We start from the raw sequence: 13,654 nt of genomic DNA, 5'->3' as shown, positions 1-13,654 counted from the left end.
GAGGGGCGTAGACCATTTTCCAGCATGCTCAGCACCTGAATTCTGTGGTCTTAATGGCAAAGGGCTGGGCACTCGTCATCCACTCTCACAACCATGAGGTGCTATTTCAGGCACCCGTGCTCATCAGGCTCCTTCCAGCAGCTGCTGCTTCCTATGCACCCGAACACCCGTGCACCTCCTCCGAGGCAGTGACTGACAGTGACTGGGTACACGTGCCTCCAGGTCTCTCTCTCTTCTCCCCTTGCCTGACAGTGTTCTTCTGTTTGGTCATACCTTTGAATTTAGACAATAGAATCACGCTTCTTTTACAACTGCTTGTGATGTCTATCTACTTCAAAAACATGCAAGCCACCATCCATAAAATCTATGCTCAGGAGTTACTGTGCTACACAAGCAATGAGAAACTATTTTTTTGCTCATCCTAAATATATGAAAAACTACCATGAGTTATTCATAATTACTCCAGCTAGGTGACTAAAAAAAGAAACCAATGATTATTTTGACTTACATAACTATGATAACAATAGCTGTAACATTGATGCAACTTCATCAGCTAAAACATTTCTATCCCAGATGTATCTTTTTCTGTTTGAAAACTGGATATATACTATATCTCTAAAATAACTATTTTGCTTGTATGAATGTTTTGGCATACTGGCTTACAAAACTTTTATAGGGCAATCTAAATCACCTTAGAAGCATAAATGTAAATTACTTTTCTGAAATACTTTACCCGCTCTAAGAACAAAGTGGCATTGCACATACTTCTTACAAAAAGAATTATAATACTTACAAAAAAATATGTTCATGGAACTCTTCATTTGCCATGCTGTCCTCTGCAAAAAAGGAATTTTGTAATAGATTTATTTAAAAGAGTAAAATACACTATCTTAAACTCCAAGCTTAAGAGGACTATACTGATGTGATACTCTTGCTGTTTATATAATTGATGATGTTCCTTGCTGAGAAACAGTAACTCGGTCTTCACAGTGCTCTGGATTGGATTCTACCTTAGACCTCTTTCAACATCTGTGCTAGGCCAGATCTAGAACAGCAGGTAACTTATGTGAAATGTTTTTGCAGATTATACACATGCTACATAATTAGAGGGCCATTATGTTATCATGCATTCTGTTTCTAAAGGTGCACAAAGAGCACTGTGTGTTCCTGTTTTTGTAGATCTGCTTTATGTGAGGAGTTAAAGCATAGCGAGTCTGTTCTGCAGCCTTCACATCCGGTGCAGTCAAGTCTACCAACCTGGAAGGGGACTGGAAAAGTGACTGGAGAAATAAACTTGGAATTGATAACAACATTTAGTGACTGTTTCTGCTAGTATAGAAGAAGTTCTCATAAGTCATCGGAGAAATACTTTGAATCCTAACCTCTCAGGTGAGCCCTAAGAAAAAAAGTAACAGGATTCATTACTTCAGTCTCCCAGTTTAATTAGGTGAAAGAAATGTCCATGGTTGAAAGCAGTTACCTGCATTTTGTAATTTGTTCTTTGCTTTTTACTTCAGGCCACATAGAAAAGTAGTAACTCACTCTTGCAAAATCTATTACTGTACTTTGAATCTACAATGAGCAATATTGGCAATAATTTAATGGGTAAAAGTAAACTAAAACTGTTCGTTTATCTTGTCTTGAGCATGACAGCTCACTTCAGATGAATGTACAGTTGCTGGACTCTTACATTATGCTTAAGACAGCTTTCTAGCAGTAGTTGTTGTATTGAATCTTTTTTAACTTTAGTTTAATAATAGCTTATAATTATGAACTGTTCTCTACACAGCACTTCATGAAAAAAATGAAGTACTGTCTTTAATTATTTTCATTAAAACTTTTGTTCTCATTTTAAGAAGTAAGTCTGATGTCTTGCATACCAAGAGAACTTACTATGATACAAGAGTGTCATCTAGTGAATGCTTTGGGTGAAGGACATAAAACCAAATGCCTCAATAATATCCATATTTTGAGTCATACTATAGATATAGATGGTTAGACAGCAGAAAAATTCAAAGCAATTTAAAACTTTTCTTCTGATCTGCACTGCACATTAAAGAAGAATTATTTGAAAATTGTGTTATTGAAAGGAAAAGGATAAATTGTCATTTACTGTAAAGTGAATGTCTAAAAGTAAATTAAATTGGAAAGTTAATTAGAAGTTTTCTTTTTCTAACAGAAGCTTAACTTTAATCAGAGTTTTTGAAAACTTTAAATGTATGTTTGCTTTTCCTTAGGAAACAATGAATGACTATTTTCTCCAGAAAGGTCTGCAAAAGAAATTGCCTGTGGAGAACACTTCTGTTAAAGGATCTCTTATGCCATGACAAAAATTAGCTAAACTCTGCAGTAGTCCATTTTAATAGTTACGCAAAATGCCTGTAATGGAATAAAAGATTAGAGACGAATCTGAACATAAGCTCTCTTTCCATTATAGGCTCTTGTTCTTTGGTATTCGATAAATCAGTGATGTATCAGGAAAGATAATCAGGAGATACTTCTAGGGTTGTATCTACCTATTGCAGTTCTCACTAAACAGATCATTTTGTTGGGAGAAGAAGTAATTTCACTGCACGTGACGGACAAAAGTCCGTATTAGGCAGTGATCATTGATAATTTTTATCCTACAGGCAGCTAAAAAATGGGGGAAAAAAAATGAGGGATATTTGGAGTAATATGTCTTTATTTTTAGTTATACCAAAATTATTCATTTTCGGTATTTGATGTTATGTGTGCATTTAAGGGCACTGTAAAAAGAACATTCACGGAAGATTATTAGACTTCTAATCTGAACAATTAAATAAAATTTAATTGTAATGAAATGAAATTTTTGGCTGAGACACTTAAAGTGACAGCAGATCCTATTTTTATCCAGACCATGAGGTTGATTCATCTGCTTCATTTCAGTTGATCTTTTATATTCTTCCTATTTGTAATAATTCCCTGTCCCTTTTTCTAGATTCCTTTCAATTAGAAATTGCTCTTTTAAACTCAGTCTTTTTTTTTTTTCTAATTCTGCTTGCCTTGTCTATCTGTTGTAAGCTAGCTTTTCATTTTCTGACACATCTGCTTTTCTTTGCTTTCCTTTCAGCCCCTTAGATATCACTTTTTTTTTTTTTTAATCAGTATTGTAGGGAAAAAAGCAGAGAAATGCAATAGCAGTTGTGAAAATAAAAGCTAAGAAACAGCTGCTAAATAAGAGAAATGGGAATCATTAAGTGATTCAGTCATGGCTGACTTTTCAGTGTGGGTTTGTCCATAACAATTACAGGTTCAACACTGTTCTTATCATCTGGAGCATGGAAATGCTGTACTTTGAAAGTCTATAGGCTTGAGAATATGCTCAGCAGAAAGTCATCCTTTTCTTCTAATCAGAATAAAATAGAATTAGCCTGCTAGCACAGATTTGTAGCTATTCCCAAAATACAAGTCTGTGATAACTGCTTTAAATAATTTCAGAAGTATCATTTCAGTGTTATCACTAAATGTTTTTTCTTGACTGAATGTTCTTTCCCTCACCTATGGATTCATTGTGAACATAGAAAAATGATCATGTTTCAGCTTATCTGTAGTTTGTGTTCTGACTCTTTCCTTTAAGAGTACTGTCAAATTGCCCTACTCATTAACCAAGTCGTGGAGAGCATTTCATTATCATAATAAAAAATCATGTTCTGTCATCTACATAGTATGTGTCTATAAATCTCTTAACATGCTGAAGTTGGAAATACACTTTCATAATTTAAGTAAGTACAATTCTTTTATTCTTTTATACTTTATTCATGAAGGAACATTTTTTCAAACTATGATCATCAAGGATCACCTCTCGAGAGTGAGGGTCATTCGTACACAATGCTGGCATCATCTTCTCTTCTGCCATTCAGACCATTTTTTTTCCACGGTTTTCTTCTTCCAATGGCTTTTATGTGTAATCATCTCCTCCTTCAGGGAGCACATCTCTCTTCCGATGTAGGAGACAAACTCTGTGTAGTCATAAAATAAAGTATGCCTGGAATTAAAGAGAAAGATTTTAAACTGTGCTATTATACTCATGCATAAAACACTATAATCGAACTCTAAACCAAAATAGTCTTTCAGTGCATTGCCAGAGGCACTGTAGCAAGATTTATCATGCTACACTGCCTACATGGCAGATTTCATTCCTTTTCCCAAACAAAAGCAGATACTGTTTCTTTGAGTTCTGAATGTGTACATTTCCCTTAGTGTGTCATAAACAAATTTGGGATTTTTTAGGTATATCACTGTTAAAATTACGTCTGATTCCACCCAATCTTCCTGCCATCTGCTGCATAGACTGTTACCTCTTTTAGAACAATACCAATCTATTCACCAGTTTGTTTCTTATGGTACTAAGTTTCCAACTATATTTTCTATTATACTGTTGGCACCATGCTCAGAGCTGTGTTTCCTGCCTTTCAACAATCTTCAGAAAATGAAGTGTTCTCTGGCACCACACTGAGACAGCTCTAGTTCAGACACCCATGGAAAAAAATCCGGAAGGCACCACTGCTTCAGATGCAATACATTGCAGAAGGTCCTGCAGCCCTAGGGGCACCACAAAGCCACCACGAAGTGGGCGGCCCTGAGCAAGAGACAGATGAGGAGGAGGAAGACCTTTGTGACTGAGACACAAGGACTTTGCCAAAACAATGAGAATAGCACCAAAAAAATCCATTTGGAACCACTCTGATGGGCTTCCTGGTTTTAGTATTAAATTATTAGCTGCCTGGGTCAGTCTGCTAGATTCTGTCCTGGTTTCTTCCATCTGGCCTGTTAGCTCTTCCCTGGGACAAATAGCTGCCATGCTGTCACACCTAGGAGTCAACTTCTCTTCCAAAAGCCATACTCAGCCCTCCTGCTTACCCAACTGGCAGTATTTGTGACAGCCTCTCCCCAGATGCTTGTGGTGGTAATTACACATAACAGCGATCTCCTATGTGAGGGAGATTTCCCTGAATAATCTGGGCTGCAGGTGTAGTGTATCAATGATTTAGTTTGTCTCATTTAGTCTTCATAGAAAGGAGGGCAGCTAAGGCTCTGCTGGGAAGATTTAGAGAGAAGATTAAAAGCAGCAACTTGAAGCTGCTTTTTACTCAGAGAATACAGTGGGAGAAGCAGTGTAGTTGCCCTTAGAAGGCCAGCAGCTCTGCTTTCTCAGTTGTACCTGACAGAAAGCTCATACTTGTGTGATCAGGCCACCATTATCAGCACCTTCCCTCTGGGTAAGTGCCATCTGTCCCACCATATAAGGACATTCTTATTCATGGGGTTTGTTGTTTTTCCTAGAGTGTCAGCTGATGCTCAGTGACAGGGCTGAGGGGAACACTGCTGCAAATATCCACCCTCTAGTAAGACTGTTTAACTGAAGGTCATATGTTTTTGCAAGCTCAAGATTTCCTGGATGAAGAAGGAACATAAGACTACTTCAGCCTGGCCACAGAGCACATCTTTTAAGGGGCAAATATGCTGAGTAGTGCTGTGTTTAGGAGAAAGAACTTGCCTTTCTGGAGGGCAATTCCCTGCGAGTGTAAGCAAATGGATGAAAGCAATGTTAAACAGGTAAGATCACTCCTCTTGCTGCTGTTGTGAGAAGCCTGCTAGGATGTGAAGGAGGCTGCTCCAGTGACCAGATCTGTGGCTTTCCCAGGGTAACTGGGAAGCCTAGATGGCTACTCCATCTGCCAGCCATGCAGCTGAGCAGCACCTTCCATACTAGCTTGTGGGGAGGCATGGGAGCTGGCCTCATCTGCTTGGGAAAAAGAGAGTACATACTCTCAGGGCATATCCTAAAAATAAGGCTCAGAATTTTTTGTTTCCTCTTCCACCTTCTTCCTTTTTTCTTTTCTTTTTTTTTTTTTTTTTTTTTTTTGTGTGTGTGTTTTTGTAGTGTAGGGAGAGAAGTTCTGACTATATTCTTTTGAAGACTGTGAGGGTCCTTAAGCAGTAGGTGGGAAGATGCACAAATGTGGACTAAACTCAATACAACAGAAAGGATAGGGCTAATGCCTGTATTTGTAGCAGCTGTCAAAGTGCTAAAGATATTACAAAAAAATCATAATATAAAGCCAAATACTCCATTTACTTTTCAAGGCTGAAGAGGAATGTTCCAGAGCATTCTCTCTCAAACTCTGCAAGCTTTGTTTTGCCTAGCTGGTAAGCAGACACAAACTGAAGAGTTGTTCATAACTTGTGACTCTAGCCAAGAATTTAGATATAGCTTCTCCTGTTATAAAGCTGGATAGCGTTATGGAAGACTGGAAGACATACAGACTCTTTAGACTGTGCCTTAACTAGGTACTGAAGTGAGCAAAAAACATTCAAATGTTAAACTTTCAGCTTCTTACACAAAAATCAGAAGTACTGTGCTTGGAAAATGCAAATTGTTTTGCTTTCTTTTAAATCTGGCAGAAAAGATACACAGGCTTTCTGTTGCACAGCCTAAGCTACCTCATAAGCAAGAGTCCCTGTGAGAGTGAGTTACACAGGACATCATTCAAATGTGTATCTTGTGATACTGTGAAGAGGTCACTGATCACTAGAAAAAATGCAGCTTGAAGTAAATTAATGGTGGAATTTTTGGCGGGTCACTTGAGAAAGATACTATAGTGACTCAGGTATTCCAGACTAATGTCATATTTATTGTAAACAGGTGACAGATTGCAATAATATGAACAGAAAGGTTACAGTGATGCAAAGCAGGGTAGGCTTTTGCTTCTGTAATGTGAGTTATTACTGGTGTCCATGATCTAATCATGAAATTGGCAGCAACGTCAGATTACTGCAAGCCTTCCTATTTCTAATCTGTCTTTATTCACCCTTCCCTGGCAGAATATCTCAGTTTACCTGGCTTTTTTCCATCACGTAACACCAGTTTTATACTCTCTCTTATTTATGTTGATAAGAAATACAATATAGTGAATTTATGGTCCTATACTCTTTAGTCAAATGTATGAAGACCATAGGACCACAGGTCCACTATGGAAATCATCCCTTCATGCCTTATTTCCCTGCAAAGCTGCTTTCAGGGTGGAATGGCAGTTACCTCAGTTAGGTTAAGGTAATAGCGTAATGGCAGAAAAGTTCACGACATGGCCATTCCCTGCAGTCCCACTAAACCTATTCGTCTCCTTTTCTGTTTTCATTTTTCTAGCGGATCCTGAGTCCTGCTATAATGGTTATTGTGGGCATGAAATATATATGTTCAGTACAGCTGACGCCCCTTGTAAAATGGTAGACCTGCAACTGACCTGTGCATGTAAGGTAAGCCTACAGAGACTACTGGAGGTAATCTCCATGAGGAGAGGTAATCTCCATGAGGAGAGGTAATCTCCATGAACATGAGGAAGAACTTCTTCCCTCTGAGGGTGACGGAGCACTGGAACAGGCTGCCCAGGGAGATTGTGGAGTCTCCTTCTCTGGAGATATTCAAGACCCGCCTGGACAAGGTCCTGTGCAGCTTGCTGTAGGTGACCCTGCTTCGGCAGGAGGGTTGGACTAGATGACCTACAGAGGTCCCTTCCAACCCCTACTATTCTGTGATTCTGTGATTCCACAGATGTGTCCTTCAGTTTCAGCGATTTGATGTGTTGGATACTGCTGTCCAATGCGTAGTCTAAAGTTTGAATCATAGTAATCTTTACTTTGGATACACAATAATGTTTCATTTTCAGTATTAATGGTAACCTGACCATCAGAGTAATAAAATATTTTCTTCTACAAATTAGGAGTCAGTATTTCTTGGTATTTTTGAGATAAATCAGTATGTGGAAGTTCAAAATGTTCATGTAACTGTAGTCGAGAGTCTTTCGGAGTGTCATATGATAACTTAAATACTTGTAATGGTGAGTGTGAATAATCTCAGCTAGTCCATTAAAATAAGAAAAGCATTCTGTTCAATGTCACTTCTTTTTAGTCAATCACTTCCTGAAGCCACTCCAGGTGAGGTTCTTCCTCATTTTAATCTTAACTTCTCATTTATATCTGTCTGAAAGAAATTGAGATGATAGAAACATTGTAGCAGCTCAGGCTCAGAATAAAATTAAAACACTATTGTAAAAATGTTCCCTCAGAGCACATGATATTTCTGGAAGACAACGTCATTCCATTGACATTTTTTCAACTGAAGTGGACTGCAAATGCCAACCTTGTTCTTTTGCATCATGGATATGCATCATAGAAATACAACATAGAAAAGCAGGAAGAAAAAGCAAAACCTTAAAGAGCTTGTTAATGGGAAAATGGAATTAAAGAATTCTCTGTATAATACCTAAATTTTGTGGTGATGGCAAACAATGATTTACAGTTCCTTTTTTAATACCTGCTTAAGAAGAAACAGATCAAAATATCCTTTGCGTAGAAGTGCAACTCAAAGTTTTCCAATTAATATACTTATAGAAAATTAATTTTTTTCTCAAATCCATGGCATTTTCAATTTCACATTTTTGGATTAACTGCTTATGATGCTGGCACTTCCATGTCTTTACTGCTTGCTCTGGTGACCACTTCCTTTAAAGAAACTGAGCTCAGATAATTATCCTACTTGAGAAAAGTGTGCAGTGTATGAACAGTGGAAAATTCTTCACAAAGAGCAGTTTCTGACTTGAGTAAATTCACCATTTGAAATATCTCCCTTCTTCCTGCAATATGCACACAATTTTTCAAAATGAAAAAATGAAGTATCTCTATAGACATGATGTAATATTGAGAGGTTTTTTGTGGAGAAGAATACGATGATATTACATTAAATATTACCTCAAAATTGTAGCTTAGAGTTGGGAATGAAGTGTAGTTCAGTTGCAGCAAAATTATCAGAATTAAGCTTCATATGAGGGACTACATAAGATGCTTTGAAGTTTAAGATACTCTGAATCTCATGCCCTTCCCTTACATCTACTCAAGTTATATACAGACATGTTTTCAATTTTAGCTGGACGGCTTTTTTTTTTTCTTTGAAGCATGCAGTTGTATTAAAAATGTCCAGGATTCCTTTTCTTTATTTTCCCCCCACCCCGCCCCTGTAGAGCAACATACCAAGGCGAAAGTTGGGAATGGCTTTAGTTGAAACTATTGCTGTTCTTGGTATAGATCTGCAGAATTGCAGAGCAAGCTTCCCGTACCAAGATGAGTGGGTTTTCAGCTTATTTTTTTAAGTATATTTTGAGAATAAGATTGGAAGAGAGGTCTTTTAAGGTCCTTCCAACCCTAATTATCCTGTGATCTGATAAGTGTTTCTTCTAAGGAGGAGTTTTTCATACTTGGTGAAATCTGCTTCACATTTTTCATAACATCTTGAAAATCTCTAGAGAGCTTTAAAGAATTTCATAATTTCTAATAAACAAGACCATATTTAGTAAAACACTCTACACTTTTGTTTTTCTAGTCAGAGAAGCTATTTTTCAAGCTTTGTTTTTTCACCAAATTGCATAAAATATGTAAATTTTGGCTGTTTTTTTAATTCATAAAGGAGGTTAGATGTGATTGTAAATTCAGTGTTCTTTTTGCTGCGAGAAGGAAATACATCAACAAGCTTCAGCTTAGAGGTTCTAAACTTTCTTCAACACGTTATTAGTCTAATATAGGAGAATCTACCCTTAAAATGTGGCTGTTTATCAGTTGATGTCAATTAAAATGCTTCATATAGATGTCAGAAGGAAAGGATACTTGCTGTTTTTCTCCAAGCATCTAGAAGCCTGTGAGGGTTTTATGTAATTCATATTACACTGGAATATGCATTACCACATCCGAAAGAGGTCTCAGTATGATCAGTATGTCTCTATTATTTTTTACATTAACTTCTCTTGTTGTGTTTTGTAGTGTCTGGGAATGGTTTGTTAAACTGTTCTTAGTGCTAAAGGGAAATATTCCATAGTTTTTCGTGCCACTTTAAAACTTTTGAGTTATGCATGGCCTGAAACATTTAACATCATGGCTGTTAGTTAAAAAATAAACTAACATGTCTTGAAGTTTAAGATTTTTTTCAACATGTGATGTTATAAATAAGTACCCAGAATAAATGGCGAAACTGATCTCAGAAGAAATTCTTCAACCTATCATCTTCAGGCTGACTTAAGCAAGAAATATAACTGAAATTATTCTGTGATTATTTGAAAAATGTTCTTTGAAAGGAATCTCTAGAGGTCATCTGGTCCAGAGCCAAATTTAAATTCAACTTTTTGCTATAGGAGGTTCAGCCTGGCAGTATTAAATATATATAGCAGACTGTTCTATCAGTTCAAAATAATCTTTTTCTGAAATATAAGATGAATGACTACTTATCAAGTATATATTGATTTGTGCATGCTGGGAATGACGACTTACACATCTTATTTTTTCTTAAGGTAGAGACAGACTTTAACTCAATAGCAATCTTGCAAGCAAACTATTTTACAGCTTGTGGTGAAGACTGACAGCTAATTTGCAAAGATAATGGGATCATGCATAACTTGCATGCTTAAGTATTGCTCTTCAGCACTTCCAAGCACCTGTAGATTCAGGTTTTTTGAGTTTGTTGCTAACTTTAGAAGCTCTACATTTTAAGGTATTTCAGTTCTCCAAACACTCATTTTCTTTCCATTAGAAATAACATTGAATGAGATCTTATATTCGAAGATGATAGAGCTTTGATTAAGATAATCCTTTAGTTTTTTAATAAACACCTGGAAAAAAAACATTAGGGTTTTTGTAGTTGTGTTTAAAAAGCCGTGTGTTTTCTGCTGTTACCTTGGCCATATAAATAAATCATATAATCTAGATAAATACAACAGCCACAACAATAAAGGTAATACAGGCATCCACCTTAATGTAAATTCTCTTTTGTGACAGAAGAAAATCAAGCCCTGAGTATAACTGGTTTCTTTTTCTAATCTGCTGGAAAGGGAAAGGATGTCCTGATAGTGTGTCATCCTTATGAGTTGTGATAAACCTTTGGAACACCTCAAAGTGGAAGATACCTTTCTCTTTCAGGAACCAGCTAAAACCTGACTATCCTGTCTTATTGTTAAACTCGGATACCGAATGCTAGAAATTGCCAGAAGGTGCTGAATTTCCTAAGGTTTGAGTGTAGTCAGGAGTAGATCATTGAAGTTGTGACTTCTAGGAAATTGTAGACAGGGAATAGGTATATTTCCAAAGAAAAGAGGAAGGAAATAGGAGAAACATGATTTGAAGGAAAAAGATATCTGCTTGTTAAGCATTGCCAGAAATTTTAGATTTTAATTGGTGAGGCTCTGTTTTTAGATTAAAAAAACAGAAGTTGATTTCCAGCTGTATCAGTAGTCTTAGTTTTGATCTTTTAGACATTTTGATTGCTACTTTAATGCACTGCATGAGAAGTTACTTTATGTTTATTTGTTTTAAATTAGAATTATCAAAATAAATGTGTAACATATTTGAAAGCAATTTTTATTGGAAGAAAAGAGGAATATTGCCCCTAAAAATTAAAGTGATGATAATAATATATTTGCGAAACCAGACTGATAATCATCACCTACCTTTTGAGATAGGATATTGAAGCTTTGGAAAAATAAATAGATTTAAAGGAAGAAACTGCTTTGGAAGGACAGACTACCTGTTTGCTTTTTCCTGAAATAATATTCAATCCCCCTTCCTTCTCCAATAAAAGAAAGCAAAACCCCCAGAAAATATTCATAACAAAGAAAACTGACCTTTCAGAGTGCTTACTGCAAATTGAGTGTTCCCATCTCATGGTGGGAGCTTGCCCACCTCTGGATTCTAGATCAGTTTAGCAATTTCAGTAGTTAACACGTGCTTCTGTATTTTGCTCAACTGAGACATTAGTTTATATATGGAGTGTTATTTGCACAAGTGCACTCATAGAAGGTTTATAAAACAGTAATTAAGTATAGAATTATCCTGTGGATTTTAAATTAAGTAGTGCCACTTTCCATAACAGAGCTGTAAATGGGATACACTAAATAAGTATCTCTGAGGAGCAGCTATTTATTTGTTCACAATGGATTTGAAGCATAAGCAAGTTACTACAGACTATCAAGACATCAGTCTGTGGTATCCACAGGTACTTTGTGATGTGATTTGGTAAATTTTAGTTTTTCTTGAAGCGGCTTGCCTTTCACTGAGAACATCTGAGGAAAAGTCACAGCAGTCTTAGCGGTAACAGAAAACCCATTTTTGCTAGGAACCTGAAGAAGACAGTGTAAAGTTTGCCTTCTGAGTTCATGAATACAATGAAAGTGACTGAACAGATGGCCAGCCTGGGGAAAGGATCATATTCTGGAACATAATGATTAGAGGAGGATAGCTCACAAATGATTACAAACCATTTTATATTATACTTTTTCTGAGTCCTCTATAAAAGTTTGTCAGAGCTGTGTGTGCTGTTGAACATCAGTTTAGCCATTCTTTTTAATGGTCGTGATGTGCTGTCTTTATCCAAAAGGTGTTGCTGTGGGCTGCTCACCTTGCCACCTGTTAGTTGCTGCATTTGTGCTTTGTCCTCCTGCTGACTTCACCCCAATTCCTGCTCCCAAGGAAGTACCCAATCTTCCACCAGGCTTGTCAGCTCTGTACCTAGAATCTGCCTTCCTTAGGCTCTATTTGTGATCATGTTCATGATTTTCATTTGCTTAAAACAGAGACCTGTGATGTGATATGATATAATCCCTGGCTTCTCAAGTTTTCTGGATGGCTGGCTAGACTGCTACATCAGCTTCTTGGCTGAGGTGCCCCCTGAAGGTGCTGTTAGAAAGAGCATGCAGACAGCCCACCCTAGGTCTGACAGTCCTCTCTCAGACCTCCTTTGTATGGGCAGCAAGACCGAAGAAACTTTTCTAAAGTGACCTGGGCTTGACTCCATTTCCCTGCACCCCTCTAGTTCCTCACCTACCTTGTTTTGAAGTGTCCTGGCCTCTATCTTCTGTATCCTAAAACCCATAGAATAGCTGAGATGTTCTCAACTGAACAAGGGGGTGGGGATGTTTATGCTCAGGTGAAAATTAAATGGAGCTAAATGTTCACTGTGTATTATAGAGTACTGGCGATGACGGTGGAGCTTTTCATAAGGTAACGCAGCTGTTCTCAAATGCCTGATTCAAGAAGAAGTGGGAATGGTAGCCGCTAACAACTTCTACAGGTTCTCAGCATCTGTATAAGGTAAGCAGAGGACAGATTGCTTACCAACACACTAGTTGTTTGCAGCTAATATATTTCTTGTGTTTCAATTTTTATTTTCCTTTTTAAATTTGGAGTAGTAGTTATGGGTGGTAACAAGCTTAACTGGAGTTGGAAAGTATTGCAAATTTCAATTTTCAATCTCTTCTTCTGCAGTAAAATAACAAGAGATTATAAAATATTTTGGGCTTAGAATGCTGTAGTTGAATTTTACTGCCAAACTAACTTTTTTATTTAAAAAGTGTCCTGTTGTGGAAAAAATGTTAATGTTATTGCTCTGCAGTAGCTCTACCAGAGTGTTTCACACTCAAAAGTTTACAAGGCTTTGTTTTGTGAATGTTTAAAGATTTATGTGCTTATTTGTAAAACTAAGATGCTATGATTTTTGACCTTTCTAGTTCTTGCTTGCTTAACAAGGACTTCATAAACATATAGTAGGTTATAACAGATTTTTTCTCATAGCTTGGGTAAGCTGGTAGATATGCTTCAT

At 37.0% G+C, this 13,654-nt stretch overlaps 1 long non-coding RNA gene across 1 annotated transcript; it reads left to right on the top strand.

Moving 5' to 3' along the window:
- Positions 1-5,220: 5,220 nt before the first annotated feature.
- Positions 5,221-13,107, top strand: LOC142361348 (uncharacterized). The gene is made up of 3 exons (XR_012763937.1): positions 5,221-5,577; positions 7,169-7,278; positions 13,024-13,107. It is a non-coding gene; the product is annotated as an uncharacterized LOC142361348 (long non-coding RNA).
- Positions 13,108-13,654: the final 547 nt, after the last annotated feature.

The sequence above is a fragment of the Opisthocomus hoazin genome, chromosome 5 (assembly GCF_030867145.1).
Source record: "Opisthocomus hoazin isolate bOpiHoa1 chromosome 5, bOpiHoa1.hap1, whole genome shotgun sequence".
In the NCBI taxonomy this organism is placed as follows: Eukaryota; Metazoa; Chordata; class Aves; order Opisthocomiformes; family Opisthocomidae; genus Opisthocomus; species Opisthocomus hoazin.
The sequence above is the reverse complement of the archived record's forward strand: the minus strand, read 5'-3'. Positions and strand labels throughout refer to the sequence as shown.